Genomic DNA, 9,203 nt, shown 5'->3' on the forward strand with positions numbered 1-9,203 from the left:
ATTCTGAGAGGCATCCCAAAGCTTTGTACCTCTGAGCTTTGTACCTCATGGATCTGGAGGCAGAGAAAGGCTCAATGCTAGTTATTAACAATTTCAGCAAAAACAATGAGTAATATGGAGTGACATATAAACACTGGCTTTTGGCATTGGATCTGACTCACTTCTCAAATTGAACAGAAGAGAGTGGCTTTTGGAAGGTACAACGTTCACACTATGAGAAAGTCAAAAAAGCTTGGTGTTGGGGCACACAGGATCTATTGCAAAGTTGCTGCTTTGCATCATTTTATTTGATTGTCATTTTGATTTGTTTGCCATTTTCGCTGATTTATAGATTGGAATGTATTTTTTCATGGTAATTACATTTGTTTAGACTTACATTTTTGGAGCATTGGAGCTCTATATTTAAAAGATGTATCTTTGTCCACTGGTATCAGTTCATATCAGCTCCTGCTATGACACAAGATAATGGCTGTTGCAGTCATCATATGTCATCATACTGATCATAGCCAATGTCAGAAGATAGTCTTCTACCACTATTTGTGTGTGTCATAGTTTTAGCAGATAAGACTGGAAACCCCACCTTCACCCCAGACATTGTGTTTTACAGGAGGGTGGAGAAGTTTTTGTTTCAGAGCTTCTACAGGTTGTGTTTCATGTTTAAACCAAGACAAAAAGTGAAGCTCAGTCAACAAAGGCCTTTTGCGTATTTAGAGTCAAAACTATGTATGCCTAGGGAGTTTTCAATATTCTAACTCACTCTGAAATCCTAACCACACCTAAGGTTCAAGTTTCCTTACCGATATTACACCCCACTATGCTCAACAGTTATGGAAAGGGAAGACTGGAAGAGAACAGGCTTTCAGTCAATTTCATTTGATACTGTTATGGATCTGAGTGGGATCACTTCTGTCTCACAAAACAGGTCCTTCTGATTAGTTGGCCAGGTGATGTGCCACACAGGACCTGTGTTTCCATCCACTACAGCTGGTAGTTGGTTGGCCTGCAATGCCTCTGTCAAGAACAGTCTGGAACACATAACTATACAACATTGCTCTTGTTAGAGCTACTGCATTCTGTTATTTGCAAAACCTGATCCTTCTCATTTGTGTGCATTTATCATTTAATTACTTGCTGTTCTTAAATATTGATGCATTCATCTTGAATCCTGAAAGTGTCAGTATTGCACCCAATGTGTAATTCAAAGAAATCAAATTTCACTCTATCAGTGTAATTGGGCTGTGAACTGTGGGCCTATGGATGACTGAACATTTGGCTGATATTGCATGACAGAGAACCAGAGAATCAAAGAAGAAGTTAAGTTGGGAGAGACGTCTGGAGGTCATCCAGTCTGTAATCCAGTCTCTGAGGAGCTAGCTGAGGGCTAACTAACTTAGAGCTAACCAACCAAAGTCAAATCAAGTTAGAACCTGGAATGGTAGGTGAATGGGAGGATTCACCTCTTTTCATACACACACTTTCAGCTCTCACGGCTACTTTCTCAGCTCACCAAAAGAAAACCTACCTTCCTAGCAGAAGGCCAGCAGGGTATCCCCAAGAAAACATTCCAAGCAACTGTCATTCCTGGTGTCTAGAGGCTTAATCAGGAGCCAAGAATCCAGATTGCAGAGGGGGATGGTATGGTATGCTCAGGAAAGAGTGGGCTAGGATCACTTCACCAGCCAAATAAAGCCTTCTGCATATACAAATCCTCAGAATGTGTGATAGAGGGGTGTTTATCATGCTGATGTGTGTGGCACTAATTTTGAACATATGCCCTTTTCCCTATAAGCACTGACTTATGTCGCTGTATGAAAGACACCGCTCCTCTATTCCCCAGAGGAGCTAGTTGCAAGTATGATCCCAATAATAGGATTAAAGATAGGTAGTCTTTGTTTTCTTTAGCTTTAAGCACTGAAGGAAGCTGTGCTGGTAGTGCTGATCATGTAACTGCTCTGCAACAGTCTTGTCTGTGGCCAAGACTCTCCAGGCAGTAGTGAATTCTGCTTTCCAGTAGGCTCCACCACATAAAAATATCTATTATTTAAACTTTGCACTTCTTCTGGAGCTTTCTTCATTCTTGAAACATAAAAAGGCCCCAACTACATATGTATCCATTTTTTTCTAGTGATCTTGCTTTGAAAGACAGCTGCGCTAAAGCCTGCCTTCGGAGGGTACTCACCCGATGCACTGTCTGTGTGCTGCGTGCAGAGAAGCATGGGAATGGGTGTGTGTGAAGCAAAAAGGCTAGAAAACTGGATCACAAGATGGGGAATAGAGTCTGAAGTTGTCTCAGCCATACTGCCTGTTGGAGTATTCCGTGGAGCATGTAACCACTGAATCTCTCCTGAGAGCTGGATGCAGGACTTGGTGGTTCACGTTGCAGAAGGCATCTTCGGAGTCACTTAACAAGCAGGAAGTGTGAACAGCCAGGGAAGCCACCCAAACTAACAGTGCGTACAGAGTGAATGTCTGTTTCCTACACGCTGCCAAGAGTGTATAGTCCATTCACGTCTTCATTTGTGAAATGTACTCATTCCTCCTGAAAGACTGAAAATTTTTTTTTCTATATAAAATGCAAGTTTTGGAGGAATTTTAAGATATCTGTTTAAAGTGGTGACTTTTTAACCTCACAGCTATATGCAGGCTGGGAACTGAAGGAATGGCTTGAACTTGTCATAATCTTCAGAACGTCTCTCATAATCAAGGGGTGATCTCCATTCCCTGTCAGTACATTTGCTGCAGGAATAAAAACTGTAAGGAATAATGGTGTGTGGACACAGAGCTGTGTGAGACTGATGCTGTTTCCACTTGGCTTTCTGGGAGAAGGATGTTGCAGTCTTTGGATGATGCTAAGCAGAGAAAAGACACTAATGTTCTGCTGTCTGAACATAAGAAGAAGGGAGATAGACTGTCTACATTTAAAAAAAAGTTAATCTCTTAAAGTTAATATCTTAGACATGATGCAATCAAGATCTGCGATCATGATCAGCTGTCAGGCATTTGTTTACTTCATGTGGATTCTGGTAGCTTTTGGGGCCGTTTAAAAGTAATAATATTCTAACAATCGTGGCCTCAAAATGTTTGGATGGGGTACCAGCATCTAGTATTCATTTTTATATTTACCATGAAGCTGACAGAGAATGTGTATATATGTGTGAATGTGTAAATAGGCACATTGGTTGGTTGTGTTTGTCATTAACAACACAGGAAGATGACCAGTTAAATTTAAAACCAAACTACAGTTATAGTGACAATCTAGAAAAACTGAATTGCGTATGAGGGAGTTGCTTAACCTGATACAATGAGAACAAAGGTCTTAGGCTCAAGCTAATGATTCTCTGAAAGATTTTTGTTTGTTTGTTTATATCATTCTCCAGTGATTGGGCAGTGTGAGGAGTTCATATTCCTTTGACGAAAAAAAGAACTGCAGAAGTGTTTCTTTTTTGTAAAATAAATTTGTCTTGTCTGTAATTTATTCTAACTGACGAGCTAGCTCCATCCACTCTGCTGAAGGTGGGTGACTCCACGCACTTCAACAAGAAACAATTATGGCAATGTCCCTCTTTCTTTATTCTGTTCCAGTCAGGGAAATGGCTTAATTAGTTATTACTTGAGTGAATAACTTATCCAGAGGAGGAGAATTAAAAAAAAAAAAAAGAGGTTTCTGCTTGGTCCTGTCAGTGACAGTAGTAACTGTTAATACTAGTGGGAGTAAATTCTGTAATTAACATTTTGCTTACAGGAAAATTATCAAACTGTAGCTACAAATCTGCCTATACCAGACTAGCTGGAGGTCCTGTGTTGCAAAACACAGTTTATTCTGAAAGCTTATACTGTCAATGCCAGCTAGAAGCTGGAATGGGAACTAGGCTTTCACCTGAAAAAGGCAGATATGAGGTCGCTTCAGAATTAAATTCTCTTCCTTACTTCTAGTCACTGTAATTTCCTCAAGCAACAAAATGACAAATTTACCCCAGTGTGTCATAGCAGCTCACTGTGAGCTCACATTTTCTTGCCCATTGGCTTCAAAAAAGTGACTATATTTTCAAATTCCAGCTTTGGATCCCAATCCTGGAATATAAGCCAACCTGTGAGCTTCACTGAGTCAAGTGTGGGTTTTGGGATGAGCCAATAAGAGTGGCCACAATGATTCAGTTCTAGGAGTGGTATACTAGCCTTCATTTCAGTGAGAAATTTTCTTTCCTGGATAATTTTCTTCCCCTAGCAATTCTTACTTCAGAGTTTGGTTAACCTACACTTAGTGCATACTGAGCCAAGCCAGCCAAAGAGATTTTCAACATTTCTGAGGTTTGCAACAGAAAACCAAGAATTCCTTAGGAAAGGTAAGCTTCAGAGAAGATTGTAATGCGAGTGCTGTTGGTGTTGGTCTGCATCCCAAGTATTTAACCTAAGATTTATTACCACCTTCAAAGATTCAAAGATATCACCTTTGTAGATTCAAAGCCAATAAAGGCATAGACTTTGATTAGAATTAGAATGAAAGCATTTGAGGATAAAACATTTACTATCATAATCACATTCTTGGAGCTTTCTTTGCCACATGGATCCTGGTAGACCACCCTGCCTCACAGGTGATAATGAGCACATTAATGCTTGCTCTACTGTGTTTATTGGCTGCTTTTTCTCTACCTTTCCACCCCCTGCAGTAGCAAGCAGAATAATCAGCCCTTATTCACCCCACTGTAACAGCCTCATTCACTTTGATTTGGACGAGTTTTATCTTATGTACAGAGATTCTTTGAGCTGGATATACACAAAGTAAGAACAACTGGCAAATACCTATTGTGCTGTACAAAGCTATGTCTGGAATCACAGTCTTTGAAGAGGAAGATGTATGGGTGACTTGTGTTCCTCTGAGCAGGACCTAGATTGGAAGGCATTGACCCTGGATGGAGACAGCTGGTACAGTGCCAAACCCCCAGACCCACACCTATTAAAAAGTCCAAGCTCCTGTATGAGCTCTTTATGCCTGTTGTCTGAAAGTGCTGAACAGAGAAGTGGAACAGACCTTACAGCTCCAGTGGCCCTGACAGCCAAACTCCTCAAAACAACAACCTCAAATGGCAGCGTTGCTGTGCAGGGGAAGTAAGTCTCCAAAACCTCAGGAGGAATAGTTATAAAGTTATTGTAAGAGCATCTACAAGTCTGCTGGACTGAGGAATCATGTCAGTATCAACAGAGTCATAGAGTGGTTTGGGTTGGAAAGGGTCTTACAGATCATCTCCCCTGCTGACCTGTGATTCTTCTCCAGGCTCTGGACATCTGTTGCTGGCACTGGCATCAAACTGGTAGGAGTGGGATGGATTGAGGTTCCCCTCCCCCTGCAACTTTAGTTTAAAGCCCTCTTCACCAGCTTGGCAAGCCTGTGACTGAAGAAGCTCTTCCCCTTCTCTGACAGATGGACCCCATGAGCCCCCAGTAGACCAGGTTTCTCAGAGTCCCGTGTTCTAAGCAGCCAAGCCCCTGGCTATGGCACCAGTCTTGTAACCATTTGTTGACTTGCCAGATTCGATCGACCCTTTCAAACCCCTTCTCTTTGATGGAGGATTGATGAAAAAACCACCTGTGCTCCAAAGTCCTTTTCTGCTGCTCCCAGGGCACTGTAATCCTTCTTGATACTCCTCAGACTTCTCCTGGCTGTATCACTGGTGTGCACATGAAACAACAGCAGTAGATTATAGTCAGTGGACTGTATGAGGCTTGATAGTCTCTCGGTGACATCCCTGGTATGAGCCCCTGGAGTGTAGCTCACCTTTCTAGAGAGTGTGTCAGGTCGGCAAATGGGTGCCACCATACCTCTCAGCAGAGAGTCACCTACTACTATCACCCGCCACCTTTTCTTGGTTGTGTTGGTTGTTTTATACAAGGAGCAGATTGGGCTGCCTTGCTCAGCTCCAGCGTCTCTCCTGATGTGACCGGTATTTCCTCTTCAGTCTGCAGAGTGGTGAAGCAGTTCTGCAAGGGCACCTCAGGCTTTGGGGGAAGTCTCTTCCTCCTGCTGGACTTTGCTATTGCAACTGCCCATTCTACTGCATTATTGGCCCCTCTCCTTTCTGAGTGTGCCAGTGGGGGAGTACTTGGCTGTTTGGCTGTGGGCTGTGGGTCCACTGCGGACTGCACTTGGAGCCAGCTATCTAACTCCTTCTCAGCCTCCCTAATGTGATGCAGCCTTCTCGCCGCCTCCTGCAGCTCAGTCACCTGCTGCAGGAGGTTCTCCACCTGGGCATAACTTTTGCAGGCAGGTCTGCTGCCTGTCCGTGCCCCAGGAGAAAGGTCTAGGCACTTCCTGCAGTCTGAGGTCTGCCCTGCAGCCTCTCCCATCAGCAGCTCCATCTGGGTGGAGGCATCAGCCACCACTGGTGTAGACAGTGCAGACCCCCCAGCCAGAGCTGTAGCCTTTGCTCTCAGATGACTGCCCACCATTCTGCCTTGAGGGTCAGGTAGGATGAGTGTCCTTGACCCGTGCAGATGGTCACAGAATGGTGCCTGGTTGCTGGGTTATGTGTACTTCAAGTCTCTCACTTGGCCAGTGGAATGGCCCTCCTTCAAAGAGATGACCTTCCTGCTCACTCTTCTGCATGAATTGCTCCGCCATGCCCTGGCTGATGCCCCACACCCTCTTCACCCATCCTGCTCACTAGTGCTCCCTAGGGCTGCCTTTTGTGGGAGCTGGGGGTGGCTGCCATTACTCCTGGCCCTGCACACACCTTGTCAGCCGCTCTTGTGAGAGCTGCCAACACCTGGCAGAAGATCTACCATTAATGTGACCAGAGGGAAATAAATGCATTGCTGATGGAGAAGAATGAAAGCCCAAAGGAAGCCTGAGAAGAATGGAAGCCCAAAGACGAACATGCTTTTAGATGACATAAGCAAGTACTACAACTGCAAATTATAAATTGAACATGCACATAACCTGAGGCTGAAAGAATATTTTGAAATTACGTGGACAGCAAATTCATGTTCTTCACCTATAATAACTTTTGTTCTTGTTTTAAAAAAGAAATATCACAGCTGCAATGAACTGTTTCTTTTCATTATTACTTAGTCATTTCACCTATATGCTGTTTCAGTGTATTCCTCTTCAGATTTTCTGTATATCACAGAAGCAAAATATCAATTCGCTTGAAAGCAAATCTCTAATGTCAGCAAAAGGAAAGGTGATTTCCTTGATATCAGTGATAAAATCTTCCTTAATTCATGGGAATGGGTAAACTAGCACAGTACATGTTTCTAAAACTTTCCTGAACAAACATGTAGCTTTGTAATTCTCTGTCAGGGGTTTGTACTTTTTCTTGAATGACTGTGTTGGTATGAAGAGCCTAATTCTAAGTTTTAGTTGGTTTTAAAATTTAGGAAACAGTTCTATTGAGGCATAAACACATAACTGCAAATATAGTATGTATCCTTGATTTAAAGTGGATTTTATCTCACATTTCAAGTTTAAAAACAAAAAAAGGCTTTCTGTCAAAAACTCCTTTCATTAACTCAAATTCTTTTGACTAAAACATTATGAAGGTGAGTAGTACCTCACCTTTGATGAAAAATATTACACCCTAAAAATGCAGAATATCATCAGTAATGGTAAGCCATTTAAATTCCATCTGATTCAATTATTCAGAAAATCAGTTATTATTATTGTTTTACTGTAATCTTAGTCCTTACATACTTCTACTGATGTCAAGAAGTTATTCTATTTCATAGAGTCATAGAATCATAGATTCTTTGGGTTGGAAGGGACCGTTAAAGGTCATTCTAGTCCAACCCCCCTACAATGAACAGGGACATCTTCAACTAGATCAGGCTGCTCAGAACCCCATCCAACCTGTCCTTGAATATTTCCAGGGATGGGGCATCTACCACCTCTCTGGGCAACCTGTGCCAGTCTCTCACCAATCTCATCATAGAAAACGTCTTCCTGATATCTAGTTTAAATCTATCCTCTTTTAGTTTAAAACTATTACCTCTTCTCTTATTGCTACAGGCCCTGCTAAGAAGCCTGTCCCCATCTTTCTCATAGGCCCCCTTTAAGTACTGGAAGGCTGCAATAAGGTCTCTCTGGAGCCTTCTCCAGGCTGAACAACCCCAACTCTCTCAGCCTGTCCTCATAGGAGAGCTGTTCCATTCCTCTAATCATTTTGGTGGCCCTCCTCTGGACCCACTCCAACAGGTCCATGTCTTTCCAGTGCTGAGGGCTCCAGAGCTGGATGCAGGACTCCAGGTGGGTTCTCACCAGAGCAGAGTTGAGGGGCAGAATCACCTCCCTTGACCTGCTGGCCACACTGCTTTCAGTGCTGCCCACGATACAGTTGGCCTTCTGGGCTGCAATCACACATTGCTGACTCATGTCCAGCTTTTCATCCACCAGTACCCCCAAGTCCTTCTCGCAGGGCTGCTCTCCATCCCTTCATCCCCCAGCCTGTATTGATAGCAGGGATTGCCCTGACCCAGGTGCAGGACCCTGCACTTGTCCTTGTTGAACCTTATGAAGTTCACACAGGTCCATTCCTCAAGCTTGTCCAGGTCCCTCTGGATGGCATCCTGTCCCTCAGGTGTGTCAACCGCAGAACTCAGCTTGGTGTCATCTGCAAACTTGCTGAGGGTGCACTCAATCCCACTGTCTATGTCATTGATGAAGATATTAAAGAGTGCTTTGTGAGATATCTGCATTCCAGTTTTAGTCAAATGAATGCATATGATGTTTCTTATTGTTTTTTTGTCGCTTTTTTTCTGTCATGCTATTATCTGTTTTGTTTCACAGTAATTCTAGTTCCCTGCATCTGCAAGTCACTTATTACATTAAACTGTGAAGCATCCTGTAAACAAAGGAAGAAATTAGTTAGTCCTATAGTATACCAAATAACATCACAGAAGCAAAGATCAAAATAGTCTTAGAAATGGTTTCATCAGTTTCCGTAAAGTTTTAGAAAAGCAAAGTGATAAACACAAAACCCTACTGGCTGTAGGAGGTATTTTACAGGGTGATCCTTCAAGTGTTGTCAACAAGGGAAGAGGCTTTTCAGACCTATTGCTGAATTCAGCAGTGTGCTTTCAGGAAGCATGCATGTGTATGCATAAAAGGAATCCTGACAGATGATATAGCTGTTTTCATGACTGAAAACAGAGATGAAGAAAAGTCTGAAACGGAAGGATCAGCTTAGTACTGCTAAGATGTACGTAGCTAA

This window comes from Phaethon aethereus, assembly GCF_964289735.1.
Source record: "Phaethon aethereus genome assembly, chromosome: 2".
Classification (NCBI taxonomy): domain Eukaryota; kingdom Metazoa; phylum Chordata; class Aves; order Phaethontiformes; family Phaethontidae; genus Phaethon; species Phaethon aethereus.